The sequence below is a fragment of the Odontomachus brunneus genome, unplaced genomic scaffold, assembly GCF_010583005.1.
Source record: "Odontomachus brunneus isolate Ranch 3 - 2012 unplaced genomic scaffold, Obru_v1 Obru_scaffold_008, whole genome shotgun sequence".
In the NCBI taxonomy this organism is placed as follows: Eukaryota; Metazoa; Arthropoda; class Insecta; order Hymenoptera; family Formicidae; genus Odontomachus; species Odontomachus brunneus.
This window is the reverse complement of record NW_022639458.1, coordinates 1,991,018-2,017,463: the sequence shown is the minus strand read 5'-3', so window position 1 is coordinate 2,017,463 and position 26,446 is coordinate 1,991,018. Positions and strand designations below refer to the sequence as shown.

The 26,446-nt window shown below is 41.2% G+C and overlaps 1 protein-coding gene across 1 annotated transcript in view; it reads right to left on the bottom strand.

The window, feature by feature from the left end:
- Positions 1 to 25,340, bottom strand: part of LOC116854136 (fez family zinc finger protein erm-like) — a 32,896-nt gene extending 7,556 nt beyond the window's left edge. The window contains exon 1 of the mRNA XM_032835746.1: positions 24,411 to 25,340. The gene's annotated coding sequence lies outside the window, so the exon portion shown is untranslated. The remainder of the gene's footprint in view (positions 1 to 24,410) is intronic.
- Between the last annotated feature and the right edge of the window lie 1,106 nt (positions 25,341 to 26,446).

Genomic DNA, 26,446 nt, shown 5'->3' with positions numbered 1-26,446 from the left:
GTTTAAAATATAGTGCATGCAATGTGGACATTCATATTGTACATGTATTTTTAGAATCTGCTTTTTTGGAAATTGCAAATCTTCTTTATAGCCACCCCCTTTGCACATTCGATACATAGATATGTGATTTCGTTATATTATAGATGCGAAGTCTATTATTTACTAAATTTCCGTATAAATGTACACGCTTTTCTATCTTCTCGCGTTGAGAAAAGGCAATTACGCGGATCTTGAGTGATGTTGTCTTAAGCCGATAACTGTATTATAAAATAATTCACAAAGAATGGACAGCAAACAAGGCAAACTTAACATGAAGAAATATTCAAAGCGGACGATACAAACAAACCTTGCACAAAAGACGCGCGTTCTACGCGATGGTAAAGCTCGCTTTCGTGACCAGCTCGATAATACAGCAACCCCTTCGCGAGCGAGCGATTCATCGCGGTAGGGATTAAATCGCAGGCGCTAAATGTACAAAGTTTACCGATGTGGTTACAAACGATCCGAAGAATCCAATCACCTCCAGTAAACTATTAGCGGCGATGAGCGGATAGCTTCGTGCTTAAAGAAAGTTGAAGGGGTTCGAAGGAACTTGAAATGGCTTTGCAAATTTGCCCGTCTCGTTGTCAGTCTGCTAATTACCTTTCTCCACCCTTCAGCTCCTTCAGCCGCCAACCAAGATTTCGTTCTCTCGTAAGGTTGTCTACTTTCTATCATAATCCAGGAAACAATTAAGAGATTACACTCAACTGGACGTCGCTTCACCGTCGCTTTATCGTAAAATACTTTTTAAGCCCGTTCCTCGACTTGCAAATGCGACCGTCTGAGAATCGTCCGTTGTCTTTCTTCGAATTTCTTTTGGTCTTTTGTGATTAATGCGGTAAGGATAAAAGAGAGCGACGTTGCCCTTATCACTACACTGCTTTTTCCATTTGCATACTACTTCCTTACGTCACTTCAAGATCGCGACGCACAATCGAGTAACAAAGTTTGCAGTGACAAAACTTTATGCACACACAGCGTTTGTTGGTTCAATTTGAGATACTCCTTACATGTTATCGCTTTTTTAAGGAATTTCGCATAATTCGTATAATGAGAAATCGCATAATTCGTATAAAAAAAATTGCACAAGTGAAATCGCAATCGACAGAGTTTTCACGGACGTGTTTTCTAAGACGCGTACCTAGATAAAATGGTTGACCCCGAAACACCAGGCGCAGCGATTCGAATCAGTGAATCCCCCGTATGAACATCCTGGAATAAGAGGGTGAAAGTGGGCGGATAGGGATTTCGCGTGTACAAGCTGCATCAATCACCGCGGCCTTCTCGGAGTATACCTGCTCATGAACTCAGACGCCTATCGCTCTTCACTGTTAAGTGGCGATAAGGAAATAAGGCGCGCCGGAAAATTTCCTGCTCGACCTTTTCCATGAACTGCGACCCTTGTTTCGACGTACTATCTGTCAATTTAGTTCACAATGTTTAGAAACACGACGCACTTCGTACATACTCTAAGTATACGTATATAATATAATAAATGTACAATAATATTGTGCGTATCACGTAATAAATTAGAAAAAATATATGAAAAATTCTTTCCATCTTCATTTATTCTGAAACTTACTAATATCCGATTAACTAATGAACATTTCATAATGCGCATTATTTAGGCAGTGAATTATAATTATTTATTATTTATAGGATACGTTACAAGAATTGTAACTAGAAGAAAAAAGTGTCTTTTAAAGATATCGGAAATTCTTAAAATTTTCTTCCTTCCGTATTAAACCCATTAGCAAACCCTCCCTTATTGTTCCATTCCTGACAGTCGACCTTTCGTGATACGGCGCGTGAACGGTTGACATATAATTAGCATTTGGAGCAACGAAGGCTCGGCTGAAGATGACAGGAACCACAATACATGCCCCCTTGGTTTGTGCTCTGTCCCATAACTCGACCACAAACCCGCCCTTCGTGTCCCGTTCAGTCGGCGAATGCGTCACGTAAGCCGTTTTAGAATTAGTCGGCTTAATCGTCTATAGGATCACACTTTCCGTCTGCAACTTCGGGGATTGCAAACGCATGTGAAAATCTCGACGTCATAGAGGATTTTGAGGAATTCCAAATTAAACATATAGCATGTATTTTTTGTTACTTCTAACTTTAATTCTGAAGGCAGAATCTGTAAATCTATAATACGAGATATTATAGTGTTTTAGTGAGCTAAAAATATTCCATAACTCTTGACGGACAATTTTTTGCAACACAATATTTAAGGATATGTAAAAAAATATATATTAACAAATTTTTAACCTATTTCTACCTATTATTTAACCTAATTTCTGACCTATTGACGTTTACAACTACTAATTATAATACTGAATTAATTAGATGTGAATCACCCTCAATGCAATTACAATAATTAATTAATTTAATTAATTTGAGATTGAAAAATTCTATATTATATATATGCATGTGTGTGTGTGTGTGTGTGCGCGCGCACGCGCGCGCGTGTGTGTGTGTGTGTGTACACATATATTTCAAGGTTTCTTAAAAGAGATCATGCTTTACGATATAAGTTTACGATATATGATATAAGTAAAAACAGAAATTGACTTTCAATAATATATTAATGTATTAACTTTTATATAATATATTAACTTTTGAGAATATATTAATGAGCAAGTGCAAGTACATTGCAATACATAATGTCTTTGCGTAAATCGAGACGAACTAGGACTGAATTTCGAAGTTTCACGTTATGAGGAGGGTCCGCGGAGGGTGATTTAAAGTTAATTGGAGAGCGGCGGTGGCGGCGTGGGGTACGGAGGAATAAATTGCTAGTCGGCGAATCAGGGGGTTGGTGTATTCCGACGGTATTCCGGATTAAGTCGTTCGGTTATATACCGTTTACATTGCGTCCCGGCAGTCTCTCCCGAATCATTCGGGGGAATTACTTAATTTTAAGAAAGTTCCCGGTAGGTTTACCAAGTTGGACTTTGACATCCGACCAGTGGATTTGAGGACTCGTCGTTGAGCACGACTTATACAATCTGCAATTATTATTTCAACAAAAAAAAGAAAATTTAATTACAAATGTTATTTGCTGAGTATCTATGAAATGTTTCAGACCGATGTTGGATATGGAAATTATCGATTATTTGAATTTTTATTATTGAAATTATCTCTCTCGAGTACTTGTTAACAAATATATTATCCTTTCTCAATTTACATTGAAATATTTTTCCTCTCGAACGATTTGTTTCTTTTACATTTTATTTGGCAAAGTTCTTGCTGTCGTGTAAAATGATATCGCCACATTCGAATAATGAAAAACAGAAATAGAGAGAGATGAAAATCGATACTTCGCGATGTCGATGACGAGTCAAAAAACGAGATTTCGGCCGCTTTTAAATGAATCGCTCGGGCCGCACATATGAGCAAACGTTAAGGGTCGAAAAAAATTGGTGCCCACGTGCGTGCCCGGATGAATGCGAGCGGCTTTGCAAAATGGCAACGGGTCCCGCTGGGCTCGATATGTGCGCCCGGAATTCACAGTGTTCGACATGTCGTCGAGTCGAGCCGAGTTGGCGGGGGGTTCACAGCTGCGCAGTCTACGGGGGGTTAGTGTTCTCTCCCACCCGACTGTTGCAGCCCCCGTTGGAACACCGGAGGCACCTCGTTATCACTGATTCTTTCTTCTCGTTTTTTCCCTTTAACTCGAACCTCTGTGACCGGTTGCCTTCATAAACTCGTGCTTATAAACGCATTTCTGTTTGTACGAGGGATTAAATTCAATGCATGATTTGCATTAACGTTGAAGTAATGTGCAACTAATGGATTTTTATCTGCAAGTTAAAGGACTCAAGGAATGTAATGCTCGCTAAATTTAAATTGAAAGTTGATGTAAATTCCCGACTAGAAATTTATCGCATAGTTTTGTATGATTAAGTTTACCCCATCAGTTATCCGCTTTATATAAAGTAATATTATCGAACCCCGACAAATCATATTAATGACAGATTGTTAATAATTAGGTTTTTATTAATTAGGATTTAATAACATCATCTATAAACCAGAATGCTGGGATCAACCTGATCCCAGCATTCTGGATCATGGGATAAATTTTTAATTAGGTTCAGATTCAGACTGGAGGTTATATTCAAATTGGACAGGACAGATTTCGCAACACAAATGATTTATTCACATTTCTTCGTCGTACGCGTAAAAGAACAAGCGCAAGATTATCTTATCACGTTATCACGAAGTGAGTAAATATTAGCCATTCGTCGCATTAAACAGACTGAGTAAAGACATCGCAGGTGCAACTATAGTGCACATGAGTGGCAGAAAGATGCGTGTCAAACGATGTTACGTCTGATCTCACTGCACGTGTGTACTTTATTTCATTATCGTTCGAGTACTGTTTAAACGCATGGACGTTGATTGACATAGCGTTCACGTGTCGTTCTTGCCGCTTGTGTGCACTGGGCTTATCAGCTCGTTGATTTTGCATTTTGAGGAGCTTTTTAGCTCAATGTTAGTTATTATCGCACGGACGAATGACTATAGCGACTGTAAGGTTATTAATCTGTAAATGTTTTCTGTTTGGATGATATCATTCGTGTGAAATCGGAAAAGAGAGATTTATATAGGATTGTTAATAATTATAAAAAAGATTAACATGTTTGGAAAAGTAGAAATAGTGTGTTATAGACCCATTTTATCCTACAGGGGTAGTTGAAAACACTACGATAAAGTTTCTAAACCGTGAAAAATATTGACTTCATATTCAGTCGCTTTCTCACCAACTTTCTCTAGGTTAAAAAGGTTAAAAAAAATATCAAAATAACAAATCTGCAAATCTGTTTGCAGATTTCGATTTTATTAAATTACTATTTTATAGCTAAATTTTTTCTACATCTCTGGAAAAAATATGTTCAAAAATGATTTTCAACAATTGATTTTCAATAAAGTTATAGTAGATCAAAGTTGCTTGACAGACTCAGATTACATATTCCAAAAAATATAATTGCACATGGAGAGTCAAGTATTCTTTGTGCATTGTCAGTTTAGGGAGTAAACTATATACTATGTATTTTTTCATTTCAAACTTTAAAATATATACACTCTATGATGTAGAGCTATCAATTCTCTTACCCGATAATATCAACATCTTAAATTTAGCTGCACAAAATATATGTTGCCAATGTTACGGCTTCATAATCCCGCCTCTGATAATATCTGCGCGTAAATTCAGTCGTCGTTGATCCGTTGAAAGATAAGTGCTAAATTTGTCGTGGTATCGGTCGATTCGCGTGCTGTGAAGTGCGTCATAAACGTAAACGCGTTGCCAACCGTGGGCTTCGGAGGGACTAATTGCACCCGCGATCTCTCCTCCTTCCCCTCCTGATCCACCCCGCACGCTCAGACGGAGATGTGTAAATTCTGCTGAGAACCGTTTACGCGCCAAGGTACACGTGCCAGTCGCTGACGCATGTGGACAACCGTGCTGCTCCGCGCCGCGCCGTGTCACGCTGCGCCGTCGCGCTTGCTTCGTATTTTCGGCAACGCGCGTGTTCCGCGTCTCGTTCACAATGGCCCAGCGCGACGGTAACTCGAGACCGTCGGTCTTCCATAATGACGATCGCCGCTACGACGATCATAATAGTCGCACCGAATAATGAGTGGGATAAAAGTCAGGGAAACAATTGCGCCGCCATTGTCACTTCGTGGCCCATTCAGACCACCCTATGGTGCCCGCTTCGTCATGTACAATTCGCCGAGGGTCTCCGTGGACGAGACCGGAATTGGAAATTTCCATAATGCCGCGAGTAACATGATAAGCGGCTGAATTACGTGATAATAACGTGATAAGAGATTGTTAACACGTCGAATGTTGTGACGGTCATCAGTGGCCAGTACTATGATATTATTGCGACCTATTAACCCTGATAGTAATACACTCATTTTTTGTGCTTTAGTAACACCGTAAAAAAAAATTACTCAAAATTTATTAAATCACATATCGTAAGTTTTACTTATTGTTCTTATTTTTTTACTTAACGTAATTTTTATGCATAATTTTGAAGGAGTTCTCAAGAGTAAATTAGAATAGAATAAACGTCCGAGAGGCGCTTGCTGTTACTGTCAAGGTCAAGGGAGTTAAGGAAACGAGATACTTTCTAAATTTCTTGTAGTGAAACCTCACTTAGAACGAATGAAAATTCATTGAAAATGATAGGGAATATATCCGTAATTATAAGGGCGAATGTTTCTTTCAAACTTTAAATACTTATTCCGTACAAGTTAAAGTTTTCTATTAAAATTATTAAAATGAGTCTGTTCTTCTGATAATAGAATCCACCAGATTCACTCTTTTTAAGAGAAAATATTCACTCAATAATTTAGTGCAAAAAATTCGTTTATAAGTGAAAAAATATTTGTGTGATTTAGGTGTCATTTTACTTTTTATAGTTGAATTTCACTCTAAGAAATTTAAAGGATAAATATAAGCATTGCATTGATATTTTTGGCGTATCGTTGACAGTTCAGTCATCAATTAAACTTTTGCACAATCAATGGAAATTAAAGTGGCAGTCAATGCGTTCTCCTCATTACAGTCATCTTTATCGAATCGGGTGAGACAATGAACGGTGAAAAAGAGGTTTTTATGGCGCGACGCGCGCGCGTGTCACACGGGGGCGTACGTCTACGAACCCCGCCGCTTCCGCTCTCACCATTGAATCGCGATCTCGATTCTCGAAGAAAGAATGAAACCAGAACCCGATACCCGACCACGGGGGACGTTGCAAAGGTGAGCCGGACCGGTGCCGGAAGTCTCGCGTGCCATTTGCCTCGCACGATATACTTATACGCGTCTTCGGCAATCATGGTAAGATGAATAGAGAGTTCCTTGAGTGGCGCGTGCCGGCTGCCACCCGATTGTAAATCGAGAGGTAATGCAGTCTGGGAAAGACAAGCAACGTCTTCGGCATAGAGCCGCTGTAGGGGGCTTAAAAAACGGGCTTAGCACTTGAAAGGCGTATAACACTACTTACCAAGCTGAATTAAGAATGCTTAATTAACATGAATAAAAAAATTAATCGTATCTATTAATAATTTGCGATTTCTTTAGTAGAAAAAATAATTGACATGCTTACTTGGTGTTATTACACGCGGTTGGATTCTCAAAATTTTAGATTATTCTATCATTACCTGCTATTGTGAATTAAGTGTTTATTACAATATTTATTGCTTAATTATGCAAAATATGGAAATTCACTCGTCACTTTAATTCTTTATTTCGTGACGGACCAAAAGGATAAAAGGCGAATGGTCGAGACGCGTTCTAAGACAGGCTGAATCGAGGATACTTCAATCTCGGAAGGTGTTCGATGATCGATTCGAGTAGTCGTGGGGACCCTCAATAGCGGCTTAGTTGCCGAGGAGTGTGTTGCTGGCGGATTTGACGTGCTTATCAATAGATCGCCGACGTAATAGGCTGCACGCACCCCAAATCGAGCACTCAACTGATATCTGATAAGGAAGCAATAGCCATGACGATATTTGCGTGCGGTTATTCGCATTCACGTCGAATATTCTTCGTCGGCTGTGGTATCGTGTAGTCGAAAACACGAAACAATTCCAAGAATAGACGCTACTAAATCTTGTTTAGTGTGTATACGTGTCACATATTTAAGAATCCTTTATCACACAGGAGAAAATGTTCCAATGTCTTTGCACCAATACAAAGGTATACAGGAATGGATCTTGGTCAGATTTGCCCACGAAATTCGAGCCTTACTGGAAGTGTTCTTTGTCTCGTTCGAGGAGTTCAATCATCTCCGAAATATTCTTTTGCAAGAGACGTTTATTATCGTCGCGATGACACTCCGGAGAGTCTCCCGGACTCTTAATCCCTCACTCTTTTCTGAAATAAGCAGAAGAAGAGACGATTCCGGCGGGACGAAGTACTGGAAAGAACTGGTCCGATGGCTGCCATCTGCCACCCCCAACCCCCGGGGGTTTCTGCCGTCGGTCTCAGACGCTCGGAACTCTCGCGAGTGGCTTGGACGGCTCAATGCCTTTAACCGTCCTCCAAACCGCCCCTGAGAAACTACCCCTCCTACCACGTGGCTTTATTCTATCGCGAACCACTGCATGGCGCTTTTCATACAAGATTATATAGGATATTACACGTTAAATGTCACAATTTAACCCCTCGAGCTACGTCGTCGACTGGAACACCGAAGAAATCTTGCGGAAATGATTTCAACGGGGATATGCTGCGGAGGGAACTGTCGAATAAATCGTAACATCGTATTTGTGATAATTCAAGATTTTTTTGGATTTTGACACTATAAGATAAAAACAAACATTTTACGGTAGAATTGCATTTGAAAGGAAATAGCTCTGACAAATTTGATCCTAATAAATGTCGTATAACGCACTAAAACTTCTTTAATTTCTAACTAAAAATTTACCTGCTCTTTTTCAAAATGATAGAGAAATTTTGTGTTCAGTTTAACGCGTTCTACCTGCACACAACGGGTGTTATGAATTGTCAGACAATTTGTATAGTTACTTCAACCGAAAGAATATTGTTGTCTCTGTGTTGTGGTTTGCAGAATGAATACTAGACAGAGTTCCATAGAATTTGGTTGCGTTATGAGATTTCCGCTCAAACACGTATAGATAAGCAGCAAAGAAGGCTAGAGTAAGTACTTTAAGAGTATTATAGTTTCTATAACTCTTTTCTATGCCTGGACGAAAAATTAATATTTTATTGCGACAAACATATTCCTAGTATCCTTTCCGTGAATGCAGATAATTGATTCTACATGTCAATAACCACATTTAGTTATTCCCTATTTACGAGACACTGATTCACATTTTTTACTTCTCACAGTTCTTCATGAACAACTCTTTGAAAGTTAATTAATGAAGAAGAACTTGATATAAACATCACGTACGTCAGTGATTAATAGATAGAATCGAGCTCCTGTGAGTCGTCGTGTTTCAGCGTCCTTATTATTCAGCCGAGGTATTTCGAGGCTTACCCGCGATTTGACTCGAGCGAAGCCGTAAATCGGTGTCAAATTGTCGGGCAAATAGAGGGCGGGGACGAGCTGGCGGGCGACATAAAAAGGCCTTATGCACAGCGTATGGCTCTTCGGTCGTTCCCCCAATTTGGATCTGAGTCGAAGCGAAGGCAGCTGGCTCGTTTTGTGAATTCCATTTGAATAATTCCCGATCGTCGGCAGTGGCGCGTGCCGTCGAGTCGCTTGGACCTTCTCCTGGAACCTCGCGCCAGGTTGGTTCTTCTTCTATGTCGCAACTTCCATTGGTCCATTTCGCGGAGAACACGTGGCCGGATGTCGGTGTACTTTCCATGCGTTTCCGTTCGTCGAGGAATAATACCGTCTCGCCTCGCGCTACAACTCCTCCTCCTTCGATCGGTACTCTTTTGTCCGTCCTAGGGGTCCTTGCAATCTCGAGATTTACGCAAAGGCGTGCCTAGGGGTTATTCTGATGCCTTTAACGACCCAAGTATTCGGCCTACTTCGTTTACAGAGATTGTTTATGTGAGAAAATTCGCGAGTCAGTGACCTTTTCACCTAGGTCTCTCATGTATTTGTATATGTGATTGGAACATACTTTTCCGTAATGTTTATTACGAAATTCGTAATGTTAATGTTGAATTATTTTAGCTTCACCTCCTTTTTCATGTTACAACCTTAATCTCGCGGAAAACGAAGTTTTGACAATCATCAATTTTCTCTGTTTCTTTAATCACCGAATTCGATTGTAGTCTCGAGAGGGGGATCCAAGAAACGGTGGCAGGGTACGCCTATAATCAAAGTGACCACTCGACAATTTATGTGATAAATGGCGGAGGGTTGAAGAAGGGGATGTGGTCTACGTCGTCGGAGGTGAGAAGTTTATTTAAGACCAAATCATCCTTCGTCGATTAAGGTAAGAGAGGGTGCGTGCACGAGGCGACAGTGAGTTTGCCGGGGCGAAGGGGGAGGAGAGGGGTTGGTACGTGTTATTGCTTGTATTGTGGCGTGGCCCCTCGAGCAGCCGGCAGGGGTTGGTTTTAGTCGGCAAACTCTCCCCGGAGATTTCAAACTTCTCGTTCGCCCTTAAACGGAATGGCGGGATGCGGACTTCGGGATGAGGCTGGAGCTACTTGTCGGCCAATACGAGGGCAGCGTCATCAACTGCGGCGTGAATCTTACGACGTGTTATTTAGACAACACAAGAACTCCCGACCGGGTAAATATTAAAGAACATTTCTTTTTTCCAAAGCTTCCTCGAAAATGACTCATGAACGAACACTAGAGATATTACTTGATTAAATATAGTTGCCATAAAATATATTAATGTAATTTTTTGCTCATGCATACAAAAAGTTTGCAGAAACTATAGTATTCTGGAAGTGATACACTAGCCATCTTTGTTGCCTGTCCATATGTGTTTGAGCAGAACTCTTAGAGTTCCGCTATTGCTGTATGGCGTAAGAAACCTTATAGTTATCTTAACTGTATATGGAAAAAAAATTACTGGCACAATTAAAAACATGACTAGTAAATCTATAGCCGTAATATGCGGACAGCCAATTTGCTATGTTACAATAACTAAGTCACAGAGTTTCATAAGATTTGTGATTTTATCTACTAATGTTTAATGTTATAACACAGCAGATTTGTTAATACAGCGAAGATGATTCTCTACCACAAGTAGTGGAAAAGATTGCTTGATGCAATTAATTTTTTATCAAAGGAAATTTGACTGACAAATATATATCTTATATAAAAATATATGTTAGATCAATTTTGGCCAAAATTTACACTAACAAACATAGGAATTCAGCAACTAACATTTTGCTTTTATTGCTCAAAGTTTTCTCACATTAATTTAACTTCTGACGAGCCGTGCAATATGATTGATAAATTGTTCTGTAACTATAGAGAATATGATTATAGCAATCATACATAACAAAATTCTCCGTAAAAAATTCAGTATGAGAATGAATATTTTCGAGATCTAGATCCGTGAAATCCTCTGTGAATTTAAAACTGCATCTAAAGCGGATCGCGTAAATTACAGAGTTACCCTCTCGTCTAGAGCGCTCGAAAGCGCGCCGAATTAGGGGACGATCCCGTCATAAATTCCAACGTAATAAAGTAATCTCCGAACGATCGCGACGCTATCGAGACGCGTCGCGCAATCCGATTCACCGCGGCTCCCACGGAAACGCGTCGCATCGTCGAGTCGTAAATATTTTTCCAGGTCGACGCATACCACTTCGCACCTTTCCGACAGGTCCGACGGGGCCGAAATTTCCCGGGCAACCCCTCGTTTGCATTAATTATCTGTTACGTATCCTCCGTTGCGCGTAATTGCGGATGCACACGCACAGCCAGGCGCTCGCTCGCTCGCGATCGCGCTCGCGCGCACACACACCTACGCCCGCGCCATCATGCCCGGTATATCTCGTTATATCAATCTTGTTAAGTGAGCAATGCATATGCTTACGCCGCCGGAAAGTTTTCGACGAACGAAGCAGGCGGGGGCGTACAATGCCCACTGGGCATTACGTTCTTTTTATGCATATGTATGCATATCGTATGCGCGCGTACGAGCGGACGGACGGACGGACGCGGAACGGCGACCACCGGTCGCGCGCGCGAGAGACCGGATATAAACACCTGCCCATCACGGCCGCCTTTACGGCTTGGGTCCGCACGTCCACGTGTATACGCGGCAGCCTTCGGGCCTTTAAGTCCTTTAACGGGGGAGTATAGGGAAATTTATCGGCGAAGGTGCCGCTATACGAACGTTTATGACCCGGTGCGCGTTAACGATGCCAATTAGGTGCCAACAAAGCCGAACAATGTTGTTACAATTTACGCGTACACGATGATACACGCGCTCAGGTAGTGCCGAGTGTAGCCGCCGCGGAAAAGATTATCGGCGATACGCCGGATACGTCATTGTTGCTGTTACGGGGATATTTATGGTGGATGTAACGCGCTTCAAGCCGGACGACTACCGAATTCTTAGTGCGTCATGACAGCTGCTGGGATGATGCGCGGGTAGGTGATGTCTATCGCGGGTGGTAGAGGAAACGAGCATAAGTAAGCGATAAGGACGAATGAATTAATTAAGCTGGCCTCCGTCTGGAAATACTTTTTATATGCTTATATCATTTGTAATACATTTCCACCGTGTGTAATGCAATTCGTATTGCATAATGCGATTTTCGTGCATACGGCAGTTGCAAAAAATGTTGCACGTAAATAAAAATACATTTTTCTTGTTCTAAAGAGACACGTAACAATACTTATATCGATGATTCTTATATATTAGATGCAAATGATTGTTTTGAACTCAAAAAACTCTGATTATATATAAAATTTTTCCATATTTAAGAAATAAAATGTCAAAATCATGTTTTATTCTCAAGTAAGTGTAACTTTTATTTGTCACAAGATATGCAAGAAACCAGATGGTTGATAAGTCTGCCAAGACACGAGGAACCTCATCCGAGTTTTGAAAAGCACTCAGTTCCTGAGCAGCCAATCTTATCTGATGTCAAGAGCTGATTGATATCTCGATATAAGCTCAAGAGACGTGTTCGAGACTCATCCACCGTGAGCCACCCCCATCGGCTTTATGAACTGCGCGGAGGGCGGTGCAAAACATTTAGTGCCTCGAAGGTAGGTACACATTTAATCATAATCTAATATTTAAAAGGTAATTTCACGGCCTGTTTACTTCGTGCAATCCGCCTACCCTCACATCGCTCCATTCTCTTCCCCCTTCGTGGTACGCGCTACTTCGGCCAACACAAAGTATGGGAATCGCGTTTTCATAAGAGACACCACTTCTCACGGTTTTCAATATCGTTTTTACGTGACACGTGAACTATATTGGCAATTTTGTATTTATTTATGAACGAGCTTCACTAATTGCCGTCACGCGATTAGAATATCTCTCGACATCAATTTTTATAAAACTCCCGACGCGCGTAATTTTTATAAAAACGAGTTTTATTTTTTTGAATAATATGCTCAGTACGATGTCACTTTGAAAAAGTTAATCAAAAAATTTTCCGGTGCGATTCATATATTTTATTTTTATGAAACACACGGTGATATTTTTTACACATACGGTGATATTGCATAGATGATTTTTATATATTTAATTTTAACACTTATATAAACCCTTTTCTCTCTCTTTCTCTGACGATAATTTTATGCAGTTTTTCACCATCATTACTCTCGCAAATAACACTTTATCAGCAATTTAATCAAAAGCATGATAATTGCCACCTGTAACTCGATTATATTATAACCTGGTCTTTGAATCTTCAATCTCTTCACAGAGTTACGCTTTCAGTAAGCAACATTGTAATTAGTGCGGTCGGGCTTATCACTCGCGTATCAAGGCGGAGAAAATATTTGTGCCAGGAGTAGCCAGGCATCGTGCAGAGGTGGAAATAATAGATGTAGTGTCCACGTGGCCGGATAATAAAATAGGTAATGTATTCGCTTAACGTTCGTAAACAAGCGAATGGGCCATTGTTATTATCACGAGTGAGCCATTGCGATTAATCGCCTGCCGTTGATTCATTCCGCTTAATTTATACGTAAATTATACCCGGTCGCCCTTTCGGTGCTCAGTGAATAAGCATGAACTTCCGGTGTCTGGGCATCTCTCTTTCGTTCTACGTACGCCAGCCACAATACTCCCGTAAACTCGAAACGCTTTACCCACCGTGAACACGGAAAGTGATAGCGTATTAGTAACAAAACGAGATATGCAAATTATAGTAAGACAAAAACACAACGTTAACCGGACGAATTTCATTCGCGCCAATTAATGTCGATTCAAGTTAGCTGCGTGATTATCACATAGCTTTGTGCTTCTGATGATAAGATAATAAATAATTACTAACGCATAGAGATCGGCGCGGACTGTATGGAAATTAACACATTGCTCAAGTAATTCACTCGCGAATGTTATTCGCCCGGCGTTTAAGACGATGTCACACTTGAGAACAACAAAATGCTTTACCAACAAAATGCTGACTTTCATCCGCAAAGTCTACGAGTGATATTAGTTGCACAGAATTACAGGTGTTTTCGCGAAATAAAAATACGCCGAGGGTCAAGCGATGTGCAGATATGTGTGCAGAGGGGAACAAGAAGAAAAAGGCTCACATTTCCAAACAACCGCAGCCTCGCGGCGGAAACCTTCGCGCGCGAACGAAACAACTACTTTGCGACCTTGCTTGCGTTCCCTTATTTGTTCTATCTCCTTGAAAGTACCTGCGCGAAATATCGTGTCAAGTCCCGCGGTGGGGCGCGCAAGCCGATTCCGAGATCGCATTATCGCGTTAGCCGTAGCTACTAATTACCGAGTGCCCTGGTACTATCTCGATTACTTTAATTAACTGACCGCTTGGAATTAACGCACACTAAACCGGTCACACGAAACGAACGTTCGGCTCGCGACGCGTATGCGACGCGCTATGGCTGTTGGTTCGTTCCGTGCACAGGTCGTGTCACCAATTTGCCACTTTAATTTTTCACGTGCGAGCCCATAAGAGGATGACCTGGCTCGTTGCTTGCGCGCGTATCTCCCACACGGCGCGACCAACCCCCTGCAATATAAAACCCGCCGGCGGATAATTATATTTTCATCTTCTCGCCGCATTACGATCCTATCTAAATGCGTAATGAGCACGCCTCCTAACGAGGACGGCAGTTATTACGTACACGTTAACACATACACACATCTATAATTATTTATTACGCGAACCATCACCGTCGCGATCTATCGCTTAATTATGAGCGAGCATTTAATTTGCGCGAGTGCAATTTGTACACGACGCGACGTCGCGAGGAGAGATGCGGCTACGTTGATATCCCTGAAATATTACTCTCGTATAAGAGTGAAATAATATTATTAACATAAAATTCCATGGTATATATTTTGCAGATCTGCCGAGCTTCTCTTAATATTATCGACTAATTAACGTTATCACGCGTCCTCGATAACAAATCCAATTTATTAGCATATATAGAAATTAACAAAGAATATCGTTTAGAATTCGGTATTCTGTTCGGGCAACGGCATCGTGAGATGTTTGTCAATTGTCCCTTGCGATCCGCAAGAGTTTCGTTTCATTTGAATTCAGTTTACGGATGTACCTCTCGATATGATGATTCGCGTCATGTTCCGAGTGAATGGCTACTTCCGAATCGCATCGTTCAAATTTTTCTCACTATCGTGTACCGAGACGCCTTGACGCGCGCTAAATTGCGTTATGTCTACTTATTAGTCACGGCATGAGCAGACTGCGTGCAACGTTGAAAAGGCAATCGTGTAATACGTCATAATTTCCATAGCGTGACTGGACACTCCTCCCGTATGCCTATTCTATCCTCACTTCATTAATACGTGTGAACAGTCGCGTTTCACCTTCCTTGAGTCCAATCACTGATCACTTTTGGCGGTCCCCGCAATGGAATTCTATTATTTGTCACGTATCCAATCGACGATATCGTAATATCACCCTTGCGTACGGAAAAGATTATTTTATGGTTGCTGGAACCACATTCTCTATAGTTAGAACAAAAAATTTATGTGAATTCAAGAGATAAATAGATATTGCATTAAAAAAATTAATCAACTTCAACAATCTGGACAAATCTGAGCAATGACAACTAAAAACAATATAGATAACATACTGAATAGGTTACAAAAAATTTAATCTCAATATCTTTAATGATTCTCGAGTTACGAGGGAATGTACAAACAAATTATTTACTTTTTTAACAAACATTCATATAGGAGAATCTAAGAATCTTCTTCTTTTCATATCGGTTAATAATTACTGTTATTTACTTATCTCGATTACGATTCTCAGTTATCTTATAATACGTAATGTTTAATTAGTCATTTAGATTAGCTCTTATTCTGAACTTTTTTTTAGTAGAGCTTTTCTAAGACTGAAAGCTAATCAGAAGTTTCATAAACCATATTTAAAGGTACTTTTATCGATAAAAAAGGCTCAAAATAAGACATGTATAGCTGTCTCGACCGAAAAAATATTGCTGTTTCTTTGTTACGTTCCGTAGAAAGAAAACTATCCTTGAAAGTCTGGTTGCACCATACAGCACTGAGAATTCCGTTTAAATATATATGAACACGCAAGAAAGAAGACCACTTCCAGAGTACTATGATTCTACAATCCCTTTGTATGTCTAAGCAAAAAATAACATTAATATTTTTTTAACATATTTAGCCAATATATCCCTAGTGTTTTTTCCGTGCGCGCCCGTCGCTGATCGATAAAACCGATTAATTCATTTTGCATAGACGCGCAGACAAATGGGAAGCGTATAGTCGGAGTGACGATTTGCCAAACGCGCTCCGGTTTCCCTTGTAATATGCGCGCGAGCTACCGCGCTGCGAGCTGAGTTAATAAATTTTTCAGCATTCCATTCGAAATCCTACGTGGAATTATTATGAAATGTCGAGGTATCACTCGAAATTTGATCGGTCAGACAATATGGTGGTATCGTTCACGTGTTATTGCCGGTATGTAAATCCTGCGCTAAAAGTTGTATCTGGAATAGAAATATTTGCGCATATTGTGTGCAGAAAGATGATAATTCCTACGATTATGGGTAGGTCTGCGGCAGGTTTTTAGTAAAGTAACAGAGGAAGGAAGAGGGCGAAATGTATTCACCACGGCTCAACATTGAGAGAAACGAACAAAAGTCGCGATTGGCGTTACGAAACGGCGTCACGGGAGTGAGGGTGCGGCGATAAATCAAGATAAACTTATGATAAACAAATTAGTCGGCGCTGCTGTCCCCTTACTGGTGTTATTGTCTATCGTATATCTCCGTACAAATTACTGGCCGTCCCAAACACCGCGGGCTAACTGCCGCACGGTGGTCTTAGTGTCTGTGTGTTGCACACACGCACGGGGGTGGAAGGATATTCGAGGGGTAACTCGGAATTAATGTACCACTTCCTCCTCCACGTAACCTCGTATTGCACCGTGTCAGGGCAGCTTTTCTATAGGGTGTCTCAGAGCTAATAAATAAAAAGTACACGGGAACAAATGGATCCTTCGACGAATTTCGAATGATTTACCTGAACAAAAACTACTACATTGGAATAAAGAAATTGTTCTAAAAATAATATACTTAAGAAATATAAATAAAAGATTAACTATTATTTTTCTTGATACACATTTCAGGATAACTTTGCGAGAAATCTTCTTTCTTGATATAAAATCATTTCCTGCCGCCACCACTATATCGACATTTCAACACCAAGACATCCGCCGTCGCTATTAATTTAACCGGTGTCACCTCAGAGAAGACGCACGATTTTTCAAGCCACCGTATAAATTACTTAATGCACAAAGTGCTGTTACACCCTTTGAACTATGCACCCCGAAGAGATATCCCTCTCGCTCGCTGCTTGAAGCCGTCACTGTGCGCGAGCCGAGCCGAGCCGCGCGATAAAGCGGTGTCGGCGGGTAACGCTCGCGAAGAGAAGAAGCTAATTTTTTAAAGAGCATAGCGAGAAGGGGGTGCGAACAGGCGAAGCAACCCCCGGGCGCTCCGTCCTCCTCGCACTCGTCGGCTCTCCGCCTTCCTGTCTTTCGCCCGCTTCCTCTCGATTCGATCGCGCACGCAAGCTGTTGGAAGAGCCTCGCTTGCCGGCTCGTATTTCTCGCCCTCCAACAAGATACCAACCACCTTCGGCCCCATCCTCGACTCCGTCACGCACACACGCCCCACAGACGGGATTGTACGTGTGTCCACCCACACACGCGCGCCCGCGCCACCGTACAACCGACAGCCACCCGCCGGTCGGGAGCGTTGTAGCGATGCGAGTGTTATCTCGCTAACCATCTCGCTGATCCTTGGCCCGAGACGACGGGCTCGTAGGGACGCGAGCGGGTGTAATAGGGTGGTCCCTCTAAGTCACGGATAGCTTAAAACAGCACGAGCTTGAAGACCGTTTCGCCCATCCACAGAATTTACAGCACTGCGGCCTCGAAGTGATCCCTTCTTCCACGGCAGCCGTCGAAGTGTTCACCGTGAAAGAAGCTGATTAGAGTCGTAGATTTATTGAGAGGCGACATTGAAAAGCTTCGTTTCCTTGCCTATCTGACTCACAAAGTCCGAAGATTATATTGTTTCCACAGTGACTAATAGACATGGGATATTCCGATAAGTTGTGATACTTTCGTTAGATAATTTTAGTTTCATGACTTAATGAAGTACTTTTTTTATGTGCAGAATAATCATTGAAATTAACTTCACATATCATTACACGGAAAAAAATAATTCCGTTAATGTGATTAAATTTTCCGTTACCTGATAAAAATAGGAAATAAATAAAAAGTCCCAAATAAACTGCACGAACGGAGATTTTTTTCGTGTATACATACAGAATGGCGACTTCCGATATACCGAATCTCATTTTTTGTAAATCTAAGGCTTTAAAGCTGTGGATGTTGTGGTGACATCGAATATTTCATATATGTTGGGAGAACCTCCCTCTTCTTCTTCGTTACAAGTATAAGAAATTTAGTAAGAGAAATTAGTAGAAAGTATATATTAACGCGTTCCGTGCCACGCTATGAAATAATTTTTTTCTTGATGCCATTCACGCCACGTGGCTCACCGATGACCCGCGATAAAACGCTCACGTTCAACAGAATGGAGCTCTTAATAAGCGATTAGTGATTCAAGAATCTGACTGTACGCTTTCAGATTTACTTGGGATCTAAGAGCATGACGCTAATTAGTTCTAGTAACCGCTAATCGCTTATCGCGCGCTTTAGTGCACCACTTCTTCCTACTTCTTATTAACGAAGATGTCAGATAAAAAGTTCAGCGCTGCGAGCATCGATGACCCATGCTTCACGGAATGTTTTAATTTATATACGAAGTACATATGAAGTAATAAGAGTTACTAACATACTTTGGGAAAGTTGCTAGTTTTCCAAATTATTATGATTTATTCAGTGATTATTATTAAAATGATATTGTCACAAATAAGTGAAATTGCTGCTGCATCAAGGTCATCCTGTCGACCTAATCTAGCTCATCGTTCGCACCTTTGATGTTTCAATCATCTTCATGCAACATGTTATCTGTACTCCAAATTTTATATATTATTGCGTCGTTACTTAAATATATATGTGTTTGGATTATGTGTTTGGAATATATATGTGTTTGGAAATATTATATGTTTGGATGAGACAGTAATATCAGCTGTTATTGCGCCTTTTAGTCGCTATTATCGTTATTCTTAACACAGCGTTTTGTTGGATACTTCAACCTACATTTGTATAATTTTAGCGTCTACACACAATAAAGTAACATCATTATTACTATCATTATACATAGAATTGTTGCCCGAACACATCGGCGCAAAGTAAATATATTTGCTTTCGATTTAAACTGAATTGTACAGTAATTGTAGAAGAAAGATCCTGGCTCCGAGAACGTTATCGAACTAACTATCGCCAGGGTTCTCTCGGTACGAAGCAAAGTGTCGGACGAAGAAGAGATGGAGATATACGGTGGGAAGGCGTAGTTGTAGAAAACTTAAACCACGATCCTCAAACTCCGCGGGCAATGATTCGGTCCCTACCGTCCGGATACTTAGAATACTTCGGTTTACTCTTCCGGTTCGCGTGATCTCCCCCGAGCTTCGTCGCTCCGCACCGTTTCTCATGGGATCACTCGATGAAAAGGCATTTCGCAAGGGGTGGCGCCGTCGGAGGACGAATTCCTCGAACCGGGGATATCTCTAATCAGCGAAGCGCGTTACCTCATTAATTTTGCAAGATCGAAAGTTGCGATATATTAACCGCGACGTAATGTTAATCGAATAAAACCGAAGTTTTTGCGATCGAGAAAAAATATCTCTCGTTTATATTTAGAAGGGACGAAGGGTACAGCGGACTGTAAAAATCAGTTTTGCAACGAATGCTAAGTATCCGTTTAAGCCTGCGGCGATAACAATTGTCCGTCGACTGCTCGAGCACAATATGACGCTCCCTGCGACTGCATAACCGAGAAGTGTCTATTCGTCGAGAAAAGGGCTCGAGGATGAACGTAGAACGAGAAAGCCCGCGCAACGTCCGGTAAGACCCAAGACTGCGGGGCCTCCTCAAATATTAGCCGAGGATGCCAGGGTCCCCTTTGAACCGGAATCCCCGAAATTTCTATAGCGAATAATCGGAGACAGCTGGCTCGATGCGAAATCAAGTAGCGTAATAATGCCCAAGACTCCACGCCGGGGAAAATAAAGCGAGAAAGGAAGTCGCGGCGGTTCCATTGAATTCGAGGACGTTCTCGCGCTCTCTTCCGTTGCATGCGAGCAACGGGTGGGGGTGAAACTGAACAATTTTTTTTTTACTTGCGGCTTACATAACAGTGTATCTCCTCGTGTGTCTATTGTCTCGTTTCCGAGCGATCGTTCTCGTACGATCTTTTCTCGTTATTGCCAAATCGCAAAGGTGTTTCCGTGTAATTATCCCCAAAATTTATTGAGATTCCTAACGTAATTACATAAGTGTACAAGTAAATACATTTCTCTCTATTCAAAAGAGAAGAAGCTGGAATAATATTTGATAGAATTTTCCGATTAATATCCATTTCACATTAGAAGAGGAATATCCTTTCGGTAAAAACTTTTACTTAGAATATGAGATTATAAGAAATAACATCTTGCAATTAGATTTCTTTTTTAGGTAATCTATTCGAGATTCGAGATATTTTAAATATCAATCGTGGAATCTTACGTCGAGAGTAAAGAAACCTATCATTCGAAGCACTGTCTCCTAAATTGGACTAAATTGTCCAATTTCCGAGAGGGCAGCCGTCCATTCCGCAACCGGCGAATTTACGCCCAACGGCATTAATTAAGTGATCTTCCGCAAGCGCAAAATTTCACTCTACTTAGATCGCAATAAAACTCGCGTAAAGTAAAGGTGGGTGCTTTAACACTCGTCGAGCATAATTGGGCGGATTGACCAATAAAGCGATATCAAGTTTTTCGACCGGTCATATCTCAGCGCCGGCAATTAACGTCGCAGCGTGTCGCCCCGTTTTAACACCGACGAGCGAAATGATACAGCGCGCCCGATAAATATGCTAATCGCGCGCATTAAACTTGGCTACACAGCCGTTGTAGATTCGTCAGGTGCGCTCGTAATATCCGATGACAAATTTGACGTGCACCCGTAACACGTGGACGAAGACCGAAATCGCGCGCGATCGCGGCTCGGAAACGAGCCTAGTCATCGCGCGATATAAGAGACTTATCCGTGACACGTTTTCGTTACTTTCAAAAATAAGAGACCCGTCGCCGCCTTTCTCTCAAACGACATTCGCAAATCGCATACGTGGACGGCGAGGAACGTCTTACATTATAAATCGTAATTCTAAATTAATCAATCACATCTTAACACTTTGTCGGTCGCACGTATCGTGAAAAAATATTTGCCTCTCGGTAGATTTTTCGAGAGCTCGTTTAGATCATATTTATATATACAGAAACAAACATCCTACTTGCATATAAATCCGTAAATCTATCTTTATACGACGAGAATTTTATAGTTTTTCATATAAATTCTTTCCAGTTGTATTATATTTTTAACAGGACGCACTAATAAAAAATGTTTGATATACGTAACTATCACATGGAGAAATACTATGAAAAATTATGATCAAGAAAGTAATTTTTTATCGAATTCTATTATAATAAGTGATAATAATCTTATATGCATGTTACTACTACCATTTTTTACTGAGATTCCTAACATAATTACATAAGTGTGCAAATAAATACATTTCTCTTTATTCAAAAGAGAAGAAGCTGGAATAATATAGTTGCGGCAAAAGATAATTTTATAATTTTAGTTAAATCAACCATTTTTTTCTTAGTGTAGGAACAAAATGCCACTAAGGTCTATCTTACTAAAGAACATAATAAATTTCGCTAGAAACATAGCAGATTTACTAAAAACATAATAAAACTTTTAATAGCTCACTTCAGTTCCTAATAGTACCTATTAAATGAAAAGATAGTTATTGCAGAATGTCGATCTGTGTGTTCCTCGTTTACAAAACCCTATATAGCAATTTTTATCATAAAAAATTCTCTTTGCGTATATATTTACTTTCTATAATGTTACAATTATGGATTCTTATTATCGACAAATTTCTTTATAAGGTGATAATTTGCGGACAAAATGAAATTACCAAAATGTTTATTATAATGCGGCACAAACGCATTTTTTCTTGCCCACAAACGCGGAATAGGACACTTCTCCTATATAGCGCGACCCTTTCTCTGATTCCCGATCATTGGAGGAAGTGTCGAAACAAAGAATCGGTGTATCGTCCGCGACGACTCAGTTATCAAGGCAATTTATCCCGCGATAGAGGAGGCGATACAATGAATATAAACAACGAAGCTGCGCGGTCGAATGAGCTCGGTGAACGAGGCCTTATTGGGATATTAATCGCCGTACCAGGCGAACGCTCCGCTCCAGAGTGTTTGCACGAGGTTTGAAGAGGCTGCAACACCAAAGCCGCCTCGCTTTCCGCGCCGCTCTGCAACCCCCCGCGCTTTTAAGCGCAACGAAACACTACAAGAACCCCTCGTGAGCTCCCTCTCCCTTGCCCCCTACGTGACGCGGTGCTCGAAAGCCCTAAGTACTCGCTCGAATACACGGATACTTCGGACACGCTCGAACATGAAGGCAGTCGCCCGCATGTAGGTAGGTAGCTAGGTAGGTAGGCAGAGGCAAGCAGGCAGGCGAGCGAATCCTCGAAAATAATGGCCGTCGATGGGAGCACCATGTTTATAAAACACGAACGGGGTTGGCTAATTGTTCGTTAATTTCCAGTGGCACTCACCGCCGCGCCGTTGCCGCTTCGAACGTGCGTTTTGTTGTTTGCGAGCACCGCGTGCGTTGTGCTACGGCCACGCGAATTGTCGCGGACCCCTCTTGACGATCGCCGTGCTACTGTTCGCGGGATACTCCCGGATGCTAAATATTTTTCGCCGTTAGTAGGATACATCGTGTAGTAGTGCGACGAAATAGTTGGTAGGGGTAGAGAAGATGAAAAGGCAGGCCGTCGCCGTGTGTTTATAGAGCGCAGATGGGCGACGCAGTTAATCATGAGCATTGTTCGCGCCGATATCTCCTTCTTCTTTTTCTTCTTCTGCTTTTGTTTCTTCTGGCTGGAGACACAACTCGTCTCGCGATGATGTCGAGCTTGAGACCGAATCGCGGTCGTTGGGTATCCGATAAGAAAACGGAAGAGTGACGAAGCGATGGATAGTATTATATAGGAAGTTAATTTTGTAGACGTTGTGATAACGTTGCGATAGGCGAAGCTGTTGCGATAAAAGTGAACTGTCTGGGTTTGAAGAAATCAATTATCTCTGCATATGGTACGTTCACAATATTTGTTTCGTACAAGTTTGTATTCTCTCTCTCTCTTTATTTTCTGATATTTTAGCATTTCTTTTAACGTGCATCAATAATTTTTTATTCTGATATTAACAAAATAATATCCAAAAATAAAATCCTTATGCAAAACGTTATGACATCTTCATATTTACTTCTTCTATATCCTGTGAAATCTATTGAAATATAATTAAGACTAACGAATCCTCACTGGAATAGAGACTACTCGTTCTTCTATCAAAGAATAATTTAATAATTACATGTAAATTGTATACTTTTCAAAGGTTCATGTCTTCTTCATATGGATTTAAGAATTACGCGTGACGTCGCGTTTACAGCGCGAGAGAGTGGGACGCGACGGCGACGGGCGTTTTAATCCATTTAATACTTTCTGGATACGGAAAGTGGAACCTTTTCTCTTTTAGTTCGTCCATGAAATCTGGTTAATTACACAGAATCTTTGATCTCACAGAGTCTTTTTTAGTTTTTGCATGTGTGCGTCTACGAGTGCGTTGTATTATCACAAACGAAATATCATGCAATTTTTAACGTATTTGTCATGTAAAAATAAATCAATCGATCATATATTGTTACCAGCCTGTCTTTTTATAATAACAATGGTAACAATACATTTATATTTATTATATATTACTGACATGTTGTTTGACATAAATAATACTTGTTTCACAAACACATTACAAATGCCTATTTTTCTGTGAAAAGAGTTGTTGTTTCAAAAGTAGTTCAGTGGTAACTAGCAAGATATAAGTAATATAAAATAAAATTTATAGTGCTCCGTGCATCAGTTTATTAATAATTTCTAAGTAAGTAAATCAAAGCGTTTGCTTCCTTTGTTATGCATACTTACAGAAATTGTGGAAATTTCGCCACTGTCTAATCTCGATGCCGGCAACACAGCTCACAACACGACTCCCTTCCTATCAGCCCAAACACTTTCATCGATTTCCAACTAGCTATCAAACGTGCAACATCGATTATAGATCGAATTTCGCGCACAGTCTCTTCCCATCAGCCACGATGCGTGTTCTTCATACTGTCCTGGATAATTGCGCAATTTTGTTATGGGTAATTTCAAATTGCGCACATCGCGACACGGATCGACGTCACCCAGTTCAAGAGTCCCTGGTCTTCATTGTGAAAATGGAGCATCCGAGACAGTGCGATAACCAAAACATCGATGTTGAACTTCACACTATCTCCATTGTTCATCAGCATTATCGACATTCCCAGTTTCCGCGCTCTAATCAATTCACATTCCATGTCCACCTTCATAAACACCAACAGTTCACACTAATGTTGAAACGGTCCTTCTGTTTCATTACTAATTTACTCGTAATCACCGCGATTTTGACTTCAAATTCTTCTTGCGAGATCACCAATTATAAACCGGAGACTCGATCTTGAAGGATCACTTTGAACCGGGAGCGATGTTGTCTAAACATCATCGAGATTGGTCATTCTCATCCAGCGAAGAGTCCCTCCTGACTGGCTGCTTCTTCTGGTTACAATTTATCCTTGGAACCGATTCTTCGCTGTTGTTTCTCAATTTGTTCGCTTGTTTCTCAACAACCTTAAAATTTCAATTGAACGATCTTAATTGCTCTGAGGTCCAAATTAAGCCATTATTTTCCGGCTGAGGTCACATCCAATACACGATTTGGATCACACTTCCAAGGAAAACCCTAATGTTGACGAGTCCTACGATCACCAATGGTCGCGAATGGATCACGGGTGACCCCGGGGCGACGGTTGCAGGCGCCGTTCGCCGCTGGTGAGGATGACGTGTGTGCGCTGCCTGCTCGCGAGCTGCGAGAAGGTTCCAGCTGCGCGAAGGGTGAAGGACGAGGGAACGGAAGGCAACAACAACCACCGACGTGGGCGGTACGATAGGCGGAGCGACCACAGTCCGTCCCCGTTGCTCGACACCCCGTGGAATCCTTCATCCCCGTCGTTCCGCCGTTCTCTCCTTCCTGCTTTTATCAGGATGTCACGGCACGGCTATTCCGTTTCTGTCTGCCGCGCGAGTTGCTCGAGCCCGCCGACTCACTCCCGGCGCAGGAAGGGCGAGGTGCGAGCGTCGACGTCAAAAGTGCAGGCGAAAGCCTCCTCGCTCGAGTTCGACACTTTGCATCGATCCTCTTTCGAACCGAGGCGTCGGCTTCTTCTTGGCCCAATTCGCCACTGAGCCAGCCACCGAGCCATGTCGCCGTTCTGGAAAACAGATATCGGCGATACTCTCATGCACCGTCGCTCGTCGGGACTGTTAGTGATGTGACACGGTTTGCTATTGAATTCTTTAACGCCGCGAGTTTATTGATTGCGATGTTTGAACAAGTTAATATAGTCTTTAACCTCGATCTCGATAATCGGTCGATGCATTTTGAGTCGATCGGAGCAGCCTGTTTGCCTGAATTGATAGATCCTCTGGCAGTAAATTTTCAAGAAAACCCAATCATTGCTAAAGCCGCATTCTGTATTATTAAAAAAAAATATTTAGCTACTTGAACTTGAAAACTTCGTGCGTGCTAATTGTCTTGGAACATTTGACGTAAGAAAAGATTTTCGTTGACGGAATTAAATTTGATTTGTCTTTTCAAACAGCTAATTTATCTGCGAATTAATATCAAACTAGATCGAAGTGAGAAAACTGTCTGACAACATGTCTGCCGATGCGGCTGTGGAGAAATCTAATTTTCTTTTAACGCAAAAACATACAAGAGGGCACTGCAGATAATTCCTCGATTCGACCAACGCTTATTAAAAACATATTTATTTAGAAATATCCGGCGAAAGATAGAGATAGAGATAGATAGAGAGAGAGAGAGAGAGAGAGAGAGAGAGAGAGAGAGAGAGAGAGAGAGAGAGAGAGAGAGAGAGAGAGAG